At 42.5% G+C, this 15,060-nt stretch overlaps 1 protein-coding gene across 2 annotated transcripts in view; it reads right to left on the minus strand.

Annotated features, from left to right (window-relative positions):
* LOC112252736 (cadherin-23-like) overlaps positions 1-14,827 on the minus strand; it is a 95,145-nt gene extending 80,318 nt beyond the window's left edge. For both annotated transcript variants that reach the window (XM_042323423.1, XM_024424246.2), the window contains exons 1-3: positions 14,613-14,827; positions 5,965-6,084; positions 5,515-5,695 (exon numbers count right to left, since the gene is read on the minus strand). The gene's annotated coding sequence lies outside the window, so the exon portion shown is untranslated. The remainder of the gene's footprint in view (positions 1-5,514; positions 5,696-5,964; positions 6,085-14,612) is intronic.
* Positions 14,828-15,060: the final 233 nt, after the last annotated feature.

The following is a 15,060-nucleotide window of genomic DNA, read 5'->3' on the forward strand; positions in this document are numbered from 1 at the left end:
CGAAGGGCTATATAAATCAATTTGATTTGTGGTCAAGTAACAACAAATGCGCTCTTTGCATGACAGGGGGTGGGACTTGGTCTGTGTGGAAAGCAGCATGGAGAGACAGAGAGCAGAGAGGAATGAAGTAGCGGAGTAACTATAAAAATGGACGTTACACATAGCGTATCACATTAAACAAACCAAACATTCAAATACCGTTATTGAAGGTAAAGTAAAAACCCAAGCCGGTCCGTGAATAAATACTGGTATATAGTATAATACGGTATACTGCCCAGCCCTAGGTCTGAAGTGCATTCAACACATCTTCTCCACTCATTTGATCTTGCTGTGGCAATAAGCACAAAAGTACCTCCCGATAAGATTCCTCTTTCGGTAACCGAATAACTGAGCCGTGCTTAAGTCCAATGCTATGCTGCTATGCTGGTAAACGGAGCCCAAGATATATCCTTGTTTATCTGCTTACTAAAGTCTTTTCCTATTTCTTCAACCCTTCTTATTATGGTTGTCTGATAGTTGCACGCCCAATTTTTCAGTTTTTGATTTGTTAAAAAAGTTTGAAATACCCAATAAATGTCGTTCCACTTCATAATTGTGTCCCACTTGTTGGTTCTTCACAAAAAAATACAGTTTTATATCTTTATGTTTGAAGCCTGAAATGTGGCAAAAGGTCGCAAAGTTCAAGGGGGCCGAATACTTTCACAAGGCACTGTATAATGCCACATACTGGGTGAGTGAAATAGTGCAGTTTGTGTAATTTGAATGCTCGGAAATTATTGGACATTTTGCTGTACTTGGTAGTCTGTACCGCGAGCCGCCAATCAGAGGCCATCAAAATGATGTTTTCTCATACAATTGCATAGCATAACCTATTGAAATGTTGCACAACATGGGCTTATAGGAACTCTTATTTCATTCCATGCATCAACCAGCTATGAGGAGCTGGCTCTCGCTGCGCAACAGGCAAACCTATTCCGCTAAAACTCTGAAAACCAGGGCTCTTATTAAGTGTTTGATTTGATTTTCGATTGTATTGACGTTAGAGTGGTTAGAGGGTCATTATAAACCGGGTGGTTCAAGACCTGAATGCTGATTTGATGAAAGCCGTGGTAGATCAGACAGTATAGCACGGGTATGGCCAAAAATGACTTTTTACTGTTCTAATTATGTTGGTAACCAGTGTATAATACCAATAAGGCACCTCGGGTTTTGTGGTACATGGCCAATATACCAGGCACTCCGCGTTGCGTTGTGCATAAGAACAGCCATTATCCCTGGTATATTGGCCATATACCACACGACCTCGTGCCTTATTGCTTGAATAGAGTGCTGAGTACCAGGCCGTTGGCAAGTTTGATAGGTTACTAATTACCATCAGGGGCATCAGAGCACGGTTTGAGAAGTCTACAGTTGTGGCCAAAAGTTTTGAGAATGACACAAATATTAATTTTCACAAAGTTTGCTGCTTCAGTGTCTTTAGATATTTTTGTCAGATGTTACTATGGAATACTGAAGTATAAATACAAGCATTTCATAAGTGTCAAAGGCTTTTATTGACAATTACATGAAGTTGATGCAAAGAGTCAATATTTGCAGTGTTGAACCTTCTGTTTCAAGACCTTTGCAATCCACCCTGGCATGCTGTCAATTAATTTCTGGGCCACATCCTGACGGATGGCAGCCCATTCTTGCATAATCAATGCTTGGAGTTTGTCAGAATTTGTGGGTTTTTGTTTGTCTACCCGCCTCTTGAGGATTGACCACAAGTTGTCAATGGGATTAACTTCTTCGATATACGGGCGCTCTTTTAATTTTTGGATAAAAAAACGTTCCCGTTTTAAACAAGATATTTTGTCACGAAAAGATGCTCGACTATGCATATAATTGACAGTTTCGGAAAGAAAACACTGACGTTTCCAAAACTGCAAAGATATTATCTGTGAGTGCCACAGAACTGATGCTACAGGCGAAACCAAGATGAAATTTCAAACAGGAAATGCCCCAGATTTTGAAGGCGCTGTGTTCCAATGTCTCCTTATATGGCTGTGAATGCGCCAGGAATGCGCTTACACTTTCTGTCGTTTCCACAAGGTGTCTGCAGCATTGTGACGTATTTGTAGGCATATCATTGGAAGATTGACCATTTTACACTACATCTACCAGGTGCTCGCTTGGTGTCTTCCGTCGCAATTATTGCGTAATCTCCAGCTGCGTGTATTTTTCCATTTGCTTCCGAGGAGAAACCCAACTGCCACGAATGATTTATCATCGAATAGATATGTGAAAAACACCTTGAGGATTGATTCTAAACAACGTTTGCCATGTTTCTGTCGATATTATGGAGTTAAGTTCGGAGTTGTAATGACTGAATTTTCGGGGGTTTTTCTTAGCCAAACGTGATGAACAAAACGGAGCGATTTCTCCTACACAAATAATCTTTTTGGAAAAACTGGACATTTGCTATCTAACTGAGAGTCTCCTCATTGAAAACATCTGAAGTTCTTCAAAGGTAAATAATTTTATTTGAATGCTTTTCTCGTTTTTGTGAAAATGTTGCCTGCTGAATGCTAGGCTTAATGCTATGCTAGCTATCAATACTCTTACACAAATGCTTGTGTAGCTACGGTTCAAAAGCATATTTTGACAGTGTTGACAGTGTTAACAAAAGGCTAAGCTTGTGAGTGAATATATTTCTTTCATTTCATTTGCGATTTTCATGAATAGTTAACGTTGCGTTATGGTAATGAGCTTGAGGCTATGATTACGCTCCCGGATACGGGATTGCTCGACGCAAGAAGTTAAGGTCTGGGGAGTTTCCTGGCCATGGACCCAAAATATCGATGTTTTGTTTCCCGAGCCACTTAGTTGTAACTTTTGCCTTATGGCAAGGTGCTCCATCATGCTGGAAAATGCATTGTTCGTCACCAAACTGTTCCTGGATGGTTGGGAGAAGTTGCTCTCGGAGGATGTGTTGGTACCATTCTTTATTCATGGCTGTGTTCTTAGGCAAAATTGAGTGAGCCACTCCCTTGGATGAGAAGCAACCCACACATGCATGGTCTCAGGATGCTTTACTGTAGGCATGACATAGGACTGATGGTAGCGATCACCTTGTCTTCTCCGGACAAGCCCCAAACATTCAGAAAGGGGATTCATCAGAGAAAATGACTTTACCCCAGTCCTCAGCAGTCCAATCCCTGTACCTTTTGCAGAATATCAGTCTGTCCCTGATGTTTATCCAGGAGAGAAGTGGCTTCTTTGCTGCCCTTCTTGACACCAGGCCATCCTCCAAAAGTCTTCGCCTCACTGTGCGTGCAGATGGACTCACACCTGCCTGCTGCCATTCCTGAGCAAGCTCTGCACTGATGGTGCCCCAATCCCGCAGCTGAATCAACTTTAGGGGACGGTCCTAGCGCTTGCTGGACTTTCTTGGGCGCCCGAAGCCTTCTTCACAACAATTGAACCGCTCTCCTTGAAGTTCTTGATGATCCAATAAATGGTTGATTTAGGTGCAATCTTACTGGCAGCAATATCCTTGCCTGTGAAGCCCTTTTTGTGTAAAGCAATGATGATGCACGTGTTTCCTTGCAGGTAACCTTGTTTGACAGAGGAAGAACAATGATTCCAAGCACCACCCTCCTTTGAAGCTTCCAGTCTGTTATTCGAACTCAATCAGCATGACAGAGTGATCTCCAGCCTTGTCCTCGTCAACACTCACACCTGTGTTAACCTCTTTTGGGTAGGGGGCAGTATTTTGACATTCGGATGAAAAGTGTGCCCAAAATAAACTGCCTGTTACTCAGGCCCAGAAGCTAGTGTCACGTTCTGACCTTTATTTCCTTTGTTTTGTATTTATTTAGTATGGTCAGGGCGTGAGTTGGGTGGGCAGTCTATGTTTGATTTTCTATGATTTGGGATTTCTATGTTTCGGCCTAGTATGGTTCTCAATCAGAGGCAGGTGTCATTAGTTGTCTCTGATTGAGAATCATACTAGGTAGCCTGGGTTGCACTGTTTGATTGTGGGTGATTGTCTATGTTGATGTTGTTGTTTCAGCGCAGCTCGCATTAGCTTCACGGTTGTTATTTTGTTTACTGTTTTTGTAAAGTGTTCAGTGTTTTCTTTATTAAAATTCATGATGAACACATATCACGTCGCATTTTGGTCCTCCGATCCTTCTCGCCTCTCCTCTTCAGATGAAGAGGAGGACGACCGTGACAGCTAGGATATGCATATAATTTAGATTTGGATAGAAAACACTAAAAAACACTTTCTAAAACTGTTAAAATAATGTCTGAGTATAACAGAACTGATATGGCAGGCGAAACCCCGAGAACAAACTACCCCCCCCCAAAAAATTCAGCTTACCACTGTATTCAATGGCTGTCACATTAATTATAAGGCTAAATCCTCCCAGGTTGCAGTTCCTAGGGCTTCCACTAGATTCAACAGTCTTTAGAAAGAGTTTCAGGCTTGTTTTCGGAAAAATGAGCCAGAAATTGTAGTTTTTCTAGGTGGCTCCCATTTTGGCTGTCGTGGTTCCAAGCGCGTGGAAGAGAGTGCATTCTTTGGTATTTTTCTGCGGTAAAGACAACAACGATTCTCCGTCTTAAATTGTATTGTTTAATTATGTTTTAGGGTACCTATGTTTGATTATAAACGTTGTTTGACTTGTTTGGAAAAGTTTATTACTAAAGTTTAGGATTAATTTTGATGGAGGGTAACTGGGTGGATTATTGACAGAAGCGTGCCAGCTAAACTGAGTTTTTATGGATATAAAGAAGGACATTATGAAACAAAAGGACCATTTGTGATGTATCTGGGGCCTTTTGGAGTGCCAACAGAAGAAGATCATCAAAGATAAGTCATTTATTATATCGCTATTTCTGACTTTCGTGGCTCACCTGCCTGAATGAAATATGTTTTTCATGCTTTTGTAAACAGGGCACTGTCCTCAGATAATCGCATGGTGTGCTTTCGCCATAAAGCCTTTTTGAAATCTGACACAGCAGCTGGATTAACAAGAAGTTAAGCTTTGTTTTGAGGTATTACACTTGTGATTTTATGAAAGTTAAATATTTATAATTCTGTAGTTTGAATTTCGCGCTCTGCAATTTCAACGGATGTTGGCCAGGTGGGACGTTACCGTTAACGAGAGAATCACTGACATGATGTCAGCTGGTCCTTTTGTGGCAGGGCTGAAATGCAGTGGAAAGGTTTTTTGGGGATTCAGTTCATTTGCATGGCAAAGAGGGACTTCGCAATTAATTGCAATTCATCTGATCACTCTTCATAACATTCTGGAGTATTTGCAAATTGCCATCATACAAACTGAGGCAGCAGACTTTGTGAAAATTAATATTTGTGTCATTCTCAAAACTTTTGGCTACGACTATAGTTGCCACGACTCAAAGGTCACATGTAATTTGACTGTGGGTCATGACTCATGACTGCTGGTGTGGCGGTAATATGTCACGGTAACAGCCCTAACCCCAACCCACACACATCCTACTCACTCTGGGGGTCTCCGGCAGTGATGCTGTACTCCACTTTGCCGTTGAGTCCAGAGTCTTGGTCAGTGGCTTTGAGGGTCCAGACCCGGGGCCCCGGCTGGCCCTCTGTTATCTTAAAGGGCCCCTCATAGACCTTGGGGAAGGTGGGGGTCACATCGTTCACATCCAGGACATTCACCAACACCTGGAAAAGACCAGTGGAAACAACTTGTTCAGAGATCTGTATGGCCTACATGTATATTTATGTGATTAAAGGAATAGTTCACTTTTTGTAGAAAAAAATGTGGGTCATTAATTTTAATGAACAAAAACTCCTGCAAATATCACAGATTGCAACTTTAATATGATGTGTACAAACTACATTAAAAACAATGCCTTGATAAACATGATGTGTATAAAGAGAGAAGTTTGTAGGTGTGTGTGTGTGTTTCTGTGTTCTGTCATTGTCATCACCGTAGTGCTGGATGTCAGGCGGAGGGCATGGATGGGACACTGGTCTGTTGCTGTGACGACAAGTGCGTAGTGTCCATTGCTGATCTCAAAGTCCAGCTCCTTCACTGCAACAATCTTTCCCTGGAAACACACCCATGCACAAAAAGACAACTACTTTAACATTCAACGCTATTCAAAATATTGTACAGTCAGTGTGTTCACAAACTACACACAGTACCAGACCTTGGATCAAATACTTACTGAAATATTTTAAATACTTTGAGTGTTTGCTTTAGCCTGCCTGGAGTGCAGGGTTTTCACTTCTGCAACAATTCTATTGGTTTCATTGAGTCAGGCAAGCTAAACTATCTGAAAAGCTTACAAATAGTGTTTGGATCAAGGTCTGCACAGTAAATTAGGTATCAGTCTAAATAAAAGAGCAATTTTAGTTTTAGAAGTGGTGGGGACATAATAATATATATACACTATATACAGTACCAGTCAAAAGTTTGGACACACCTACTCATTCAAGGGTTTTGCTATATTTTTAAAAAACTATTTTCTACATTGTAGAATAATAGTGAAGACATCAAAACTATGAAATTACACATGAAGTAATCTAAAAGTGTTAAACTAATCAAAATAGATTTTAGATTCTTCAAAGTAGCCACCCTTTGCCTTGATGACAGCTTTGCACTCTTGGCATTCTCTCAACCAGCTTCACTTGGAATGCTTTTACAACAGTCTTGAAGGAGAGCTCACTTATGATGAGCACTTGTTGGCGGCTTTTACTTCACTCTGCGGTCCAACTCATCCCAAACAATCTCAATTCGGTTGAGGTCAGATGATTGTGGAAGCCAGGTAATCTGATGCAGCACTCCATTACTCTCCTTGGTTCAATAGCCCTTACATAGCCTGGAGGTGTGTTTTGGGTCATTGTCCTATTGAAAAACAAATGATAGTCCCAAAATGCGCAAACCAGATGGGATGGCGTATCGCTGCAGAATGCTGTGGTGGCCATGCTGGTTAAGTGTGCCTTGAATTCTAAATAATTCCCCAACAGTGTTACCAGCAAAGCAACCCCACACCTCCTCCTCAATGTTTCACCACACATCCATTCACGTGGCATCAATTCACCTACTCTGGGTCTCACAAAGACACAGCAGTTGGAACTAAAAACTCTTCAGACCGACGGACAGATTTCCATCGGTCTAATGTCCATTGCTCGTGTTTCTTGGCCCAAGCAAGTCTCTTCTTATGATTGGTGTCCTTTAGTAGTTGTTTCTTTGCAGCAATTCAACCACGAAGGCTTGAATCACAGTCTCCTCTGAACAGTTGAGATGTGTCTGTTACTTGAACTCTGTGAAGCATTTACTTAGGCTGCAATTTCTGAGGCTGGTAACTCTAATAAACTTATCCTCTACAGCCAAGGTAACTCTGGGTCTTCCTTTCCTGTGGCAATTCTCAGGAGAGCCAGTTTCACCATAGCGCTTGATGGTTGTTGCGACTGCACTTGAAGAAACTTTGAAAGTTCTTGAAATGTTCCGTATTGACTGACCTTCATGTCTTAAAGTAATGATGGACTGTCATTTCTCTTTGCTTATTTGAGCTGTTCTTGCCATAATATGAACTTGGTCTTTTACCAAAATAGGGCTATCTTCTATATACAACACAACTCATTCCCTCCCATCTGTCTCTGAACACCATCAATTTTTGATTTCTATTTGCCATATATTTTAAACTGTGCTGTGATGTTTCACAAAGTTTCTACATATTGTAAATTAAAAATATATTTTTTTTGCTAAAAGTATTATTATATCATTGATCGATTGACTATGACTTTTTAAATCACCCAGCAGTGCAATTTGCAGAGGGGGACATAACTTGGCAGGGGGTCTGGGGGCCCTCCATTTTGGGGGCATCTAAACAAAAGCACATTTCCTGCATTTCTACACAATTTATTATGACCCATGGCCCAACAACAAAAAGTACAGAGCATACGGAAAGTATTCAGACCCCCCTTTTCCACATTTTGTTAAGTAACATTCTAAAATTGATTTAAAAATATTTTTACTCAGAAATCTACACACAATAACACAAAATGACAAATCGTACATGTCTGAGCAAAAAACAAGCCATGAAGTCGAAGGAATTGTCCGTAGAGCTCCGAGACAGGATTGTGTCCAGGCACTGATCTGGGGAAGGGTACCAGAAAATGTCTGTAGCAATGAAGGTCCCCAACAACACAGTGGCCTCCATCATTCTTAAATGGAAGAAGTCTGGAACCACCCAGACTCTTCCTTAGAGCTGGCCACCCGGCCAAACTGAACAATCGGGGGAGAAGGGCCTTGGTCAGGGAGGTGACCAAGACCCCGATGGTCACACTGACAGAGCTCCAGAGTTCCTCTGTGGAGTTGGGAGGACCTTCCAGAAGTACAACCATCTCTACAGCACTCCACCAATCAGGCCTTTATGTTAGAGTGGCTAGACAGAAGCCACTCCTCAGTAAAATGAACATGACAGCCCGCTTGGCACCTACAGGACACTCGGACCATGAGAAACAAGATTATTTGCTCCGATGAAACCAAGATTGAACTATTCAGCCAGAAACCCAAGCATCACGTCTGGAGGAAACATGGCACCATCCCTATGGTGAAGCATGGTGGTGGCAGCATCATGCTGTGGGAATGTTTTTCAGGGGCAGGGACTGGGAGACTAGTCAAGATCGCGGGAAAGATGAACGGCGCAAAGTACAGAGAGATCCTTGATGAAAACCTGCTCCAGAGCGCTCATGACCTCAGACTATGGTGAAGGTTCAACTTCCAACAGGACAATGACCCGAAGCACACTGCCAAGACAATGCAGAAGTGGCTTCGGGACAAGTTTCTGAATGTCCTTGAGTGGCCCAGCCAGACTTGAACCTGATCGAGCATCTCTGGAGAGACCTAAAAATAGCTGTGCAGCGACTCTCCCCATCCAACCTGACAGAGATTGAGAGGATCTGCAGAGAAGAATGGGAGGAACTCCACAAATACAGGTGTGCCAAGCTTGTAGCGTCATACCCAAGAAGACTCGAGGCTGTATTCGCTGCTAAAGGTGCTTCAACAAAGTACTGAGTAAAGGGTCTGAATACTTATGTAAATCTTTTTTATTTTTAATACATTTTCTAAAATGTCTAAAATCCGTTTTTTGCATTTTCATAATGGGGTATTGTGTGTAGATTGATGAAGAAGAAAAAACGATTTAATGAATTTTAGAATGAGGCTATAACGTAACACAATGTGGAAAAAGTCAAGGGGTCTGAATACTTTCCGAATGTTTAAGTGTTTGATAAGACTAACTAGATACAAGATCTTTCAATCATCAATATTGTGTTGGACCTTTAACAAATAGTCTAACAAATGAACAACTCTTACAAATACAGTACAAAGACAAACTTTGATAGTCTTTAAGACATGCTCTATATGCAAACTGGAAACTTATTGTAGCTTGGGATTTTGACAAAGCAAATTTGAGGACAAGGCTGCTGAAGATCAACATATTGACTGTACTACTCACGCTGCTAACTATCAACCACTGCTATTCAAACATCCAGAATGCTTACAAGGCCCTCCCCCGCCCTCCTTTCGGCAAATCTGACCACGACTCCATCTTGCTCTACCCTTCCTATAGGCAGACACTCAAACAGGAAGTACCTGTAATAAGAGCTATTCAATGCTGGTCTGACCAATCGGAATCCACACTTCAGGATTGTTTTGATCAAGTGGACTGGGATATGTTTTGAGTAGCATGCGAAAAAATGCTAGACGCATACATGGATACAGTGACTGAGTTTATAAGGAAGTGTATAGGAGATGTAGTAGCCATTGTGACTATTAAAACCTACCCTAACCAGAAACCGTGGATAGATTGTATCATTAACGCAAAACTGAAAGGGCAAACCAATACATTTAACCATGGCAAGGTGGATAACGCTTTGAGGATAACACAGTGCCACCGACACGGCCCGCTACCAAGGACTGTGGGCACTCCTTCTCCGTGGCCGACGTGAGTAAAACATTCAAATGTGTTAACCCTCGCAAGGCTGCTGGCCCAGACGGCATCCCTAGCCGCATCCTCAGAGCATGTGCAGACCAGCTGACTTGTGTGTTTACGGGCATTTTCAATCTCTCCCTATCTCAGTCTGCTGTCCCCACATGCTTCAAGATGGCCACCATTGTTCCTGTACCCAAGAAGGCAAAGGTAAATTAACTTAATGACTATCGCCCCGTAGCACTCACCTCTGTCATCATGAAGTGCTTTGAGAGACTAGTCAAGGGTCATATAACCTCTACCTTACCTGCCACCCTAGACCCACTTCAAAATGCTTACCGACCCCAATAGATCCACAGACGATGCAATCGCCATCACTCTGCACACTGCCCTATCCCATCTGGACAAGAGCAATACCCATGTAAGAATGCTGTTTATTGAATATAGCTCAGCACTCAACATCATAGAACCCTCCAAGCTCATCATTAAGCTCGAGGCCCTGGTCTGAACCTCGCCCTGTGCAACTGGGTCCTGGACTTCCTGACGGGTCGCCCCCAGGTGGTGAAGGTTTGAAACATCACCTCCACTCCACTGATCCTCAACATTGGGGCCCCACAAGGGTGTGTGCTCAGCCCCTGCTGTACTCCCTGTTCACCCATGACTGCTCGGCCAAGCACGCCTCCAACTCAATCATCAAGTTTGCAAATGACACAACAGTAGTAGGCTTGATTACCAACGATGACGAGACAGCCTACAGGGAGGAGGTGAGGGCTCTGGGAGTGTGGTGCCTGGAAAACAACTTCTCACTCAATGTCAACAAAACAAAGGTGATGATCGGAAAAGCACAGGGTGCACCCCCCTATGTACATCGCCGCGACCGCAGTGGAGAAGGTGGAAAGCTTCAAGTTCCTTGGCGTACACATCTCTGACAAACTGAAATGTACCACCCACACAGACAGTGTGGTGAAGAAGGCGCAAAGGAGCCTCTTCAACCTCAGGAGGATAAAGAAATTTGCTTGTCACCTAAAACCCACACAAACTTTTACAGATGCACAATTGAAAGCATCCTGTTGGGCTGTATCACCGCCTGGTACGGCAACTGCACCGTCCGCAACTGAAAGGCTTGAGGGTGGTGCAATCTGCCCAACGCATTACCAGGGGCAAACTACCCACCCTCCAGGACACCTGCAGCACCCGGTGTCAAGGGAAAGCCTAAAAGATAATCAAGGACATCAACCACCCGAGCCACTGCCTGTTCACCCCGCTATCATCCATAAGGCGAGGTCAGGACAGGTGCATCAAAGCTTGGACCGAGAGACAGAAAAACAGCTTCTATTTCAAGCCCATCAGACTGTTAAACAGCCATGCCTAGCACATTAGAGGCTGCTGCCTATAGGCATAGAAATCATAGAAATGTATATGCCTAATAGGCACTGGCCACTTTAAGGAATGGAACACTAGTCACTTAATAATGTTTACATATCTTGCATTACTCATCTCATATTTACAGTGGGGCAGAGAGTATTTAGTCAGCCATCAATTGTGCAAGTTCTCCCACTTAACAATATGAAAGACCTGTAATTTTCATCATAGGTACACTTCAACTATGACAGACAAAATGAGGGGGAAAAATCCAGAAAATCACATTGTAGGATTTTTAATGAATTTATTTGCAAATTATGGTGGAAAATATGTATTTGGTCACCTACAAACAAGCAAGATTTCTGGCTCTCACAGACCTGAAAACTTCTTCTTTAAGAGGCTCCTCTGTCCTCCACTCGTTACCTGTATTAATGGCACCTGTTTGAACTTGTTATTAGTATAAAAGACACCTGTCCACAACCTCAAACAGTCACACCCAAACTCCACTATGGCCAAGACCAAAGAGCTGTCAAAGGACACCAGAAACAAAATTGTAGACCTGCACCAAGCTGGGAAGACGGCATCTGCAATAGGTAAGCAGCTTGGTTTGAAGAAATCAACTGTGGGAGCAATTATTAGGAAATGGAAGACATACAAGACCACTGAAAATCTCCCTTGATCTGGGGCTCCACGCAAGATCTCACCCCGTGGGGTCAAAATGATCACAAGAACGGTGAGCAAAAATCCCAGAACCACACGGGGGGACCTAGTGAATGACCTGCAGAGAGCTGGGACCAAAGTAACAAAGCCTACCATCAGTAACACACTACGCTGCCAGGGACTCAAATCCTGCAGTGCCAGACATGTCCCCCTGCTTAAGCCAGTACATGTCCAGGCCCGTCTGAAGTTTGCTAGAGAGCATTTGGATGATCCAGAAGAAGATTGGGGGAATGTCATATGGTCAGATGAAACCAAAATAAAACTTTTTGGTAAAAACTCAACTCGTCGTGTTTGGAGGTCTTTCAGCATGACAATGATCCCAAACACACCGCCCGGGCAACGAAGGAGTGGCTTCGTAAGAAGCATTTCAAGGTCCTGGAGTGGCCTAGCCAGTCTCCAGATCTCAACCCCATAGAAAATCTTTGGAGGGAGTTGAAAGACCGTGTTGCCCAGCAACAGCCCCAAAACATCACTGCTCTAGAGGAGATCTGCATGGAGGAATGGGCCAAAATACCAGCAACAGTGTGTGAAAACCTTGTGAAGACTTACAGAAAACGTTTGACCTCTGTCATTGCCAACAAAGGGTATATAACAAAGTATTGAGATAAACATTTGTTATTGACCAAATACTTATTTTCCACCATAATTTGCAAATAAATTCATTAAAAATCCTAGTGTGATTTTCTGGATTTTTTTTCTCATTTTGTCTGTCATAGTTGAAGTGTACCTATGATGAAAATTTACAGGCCTCTCTCATCTTTTTAAGTGGGAGAACTTGCACAATTGGTGGCTGACTAAATACTTTTTTGCCCCACTGTATATACTGTATTCTATACTATATCTTAGTCTGTTACGCTGTAGGAGCATACACCCACGTGCCATCTCCTCATTGGTTTTTAGGACCATATACCCACGTGGGTGATTGAGAGATGAACTGAGGTCCACACTCCGGTCTAGTTGGTGGTGGTGGTAATATACCTTAAAGTTGGTTGCAACCGCCATATAAAGTCCAAAGAAGAAGAAGATGCCTGAAGGAGGAGAGATTACCAAAAACAAACTCAGTTTACCCTTTTATCTGTAGATTAATTGTCAGAGTAGAGGACCTTTTACATTTCAGGTCAAATAAAAACCCAATGTTGTTATTTTAAATTAGCTAGCAACAGCAAGCTAGCTAGTTAAATTGCCTTAAATGTTAGTTTATCGACCTGTCCCCAAATTACTATAGTTGGTTCACAGTTCATTTGATATTTCAACCTGCGTGTCCTGATTGTGACTGGTGTGGGGGGTGCACGTGCACAGGCTGTCTGATCAGCATGTTAGGCTACTATGGTGAGCCAGCATTGCACCTTTGCATTTTCAATTAAGTATGGATTACCCATTTATTTGTCTCTGCCTGCAAATCGTCATCCTAAAAGGTAGGCTATTGGAAAATGCAAAATGTAGTGTTGCTGTCATCATTCTTGCTGCCTCCAGTTCAGTAGCCATACCTGCGAGATCAATTGCGCGTGTGGTCTCAAATAAATAAAGTAGGCTATAGCCTATGTATACATGGGTTGAGAAGCACAGGACAGTTATCTTTCACAGGAAAAGTACTTCCTAAATAGGCCTGTGATTAGGCTATAGTTTACTACATTGCCTGTAAATAGGCCTATATATTGATCACCCATATTTCTCCATCTGAAAATCTTCCCACTCCTAAAAGGTAGTCTATAAAATAGCTCAAGAGAAAGTGCAAGTCAATCCAACACTGCTCTCTTCAAACTACATCTAGCATATTGGCTGATATAGCCCATTAATAAAATATAAGGGCCCTGTGAAATTCTCTGGTAATTTTACCTATCTCTTAAGTTATTTTTGCGCGTTTGATATTGCCTATAGAGTGCAAAATTGCTGGGACCATGGCTGGCAAGTGAGCTACATCACATATGCCTAAAATAACATTGTGAGACTGCAGTTGAGTTTGGGACCAGTTCTTGCAGTATTGGGTGGGAGCGAGTGTGGGATTAAGAAAGCCATCCTGTACAGACCTCTACTGTACACCATGACAGTGAACCATGTAACGTTAGCTGTTTATTACTGTGTCAGTGTGAAAAGTAGGGAATTAGATCAGGGAACTGACAGATCAATAACATTACATTGACATACTGACTAATACAACTCACATGGCACTGAAGAAACATCAGAATATCACTCTTCAATCATTTGGCCAATGATTTCCTTGTTTGATTCAGGTCTAGTTTGATTGAGGCGAAAATAACAGCTAATGTAAGCCAACTGTTTGCTAGCTCTCTATTTAACGTCACATCAACTGGTGAAAGCCAGCCAAGTTCATTTACTTCTGAAAAGTTACAAAACAAAGGCTCCTAACATGTCCAAACAAACAACCTAAATCCAGTCGGATAAACACTTCAAACAGCCTAACCGACCGCTCGGAGGCGTCTGCATGGTCCTAAAGCACACCGTTGCCTAGCTTTGTATCACATTCCAATGATAAAACTGGGGTGGACAAAAATGCAATTTCAGAATGTGTGTAAAATATCTGTCCATATTCTTACGGTAGTTTGATTGATGCAGAAGGTGATGGCCAGGTTGCCGTGGTCGATGGTGTATCGGAGGGTGCCGTTGAGGCCCTCGTCTGGGTCGATGGCGGTTACTGTGGCAATGGTGGCCCCCAAGGTGTCGGGGCCCTCGCTCAGCACCGTCACATACTCCTCCTCTGGAAACTCTGGCGCGTTGTCATTTTCATCCACTATATGCACGTAGATGGTGGTCGATGACTGGTGGGGAAACAAAAATTGGTATAGAAAAAGCATGTTGAGGGCACATTCATTACTGAGTGAAAAATAAACTCCAGCACACTAGTGATCTTGACACTCCACATGTTTGATAGATCTATATGGTCACAGGAAATATATAGATTTCCCTTTTACACATTTTCCATAACATATACTGTATAACAATGTTTTGGTCTGTGTAGATCTTCATCGAGGGCTTAAAAAAAAA

Source organism: Oncorhynchus tshawytscha, linkage group LG06 (assembly GCF_018296145.1).
Source record: "Oncorhynchus tshawytscha isolate Ot180627B linkage group LG06, Otsh_v2.0, whole genome shotgun sequence".
Classification (NCBI taxonomy): domain Eukaryota; kingdom Metazoa; phylum Chordata; class Actinopteri; order Salmoniformes; family Salmonidae; genus Oncorhynchus; species Oncorhynchus tshawytscha.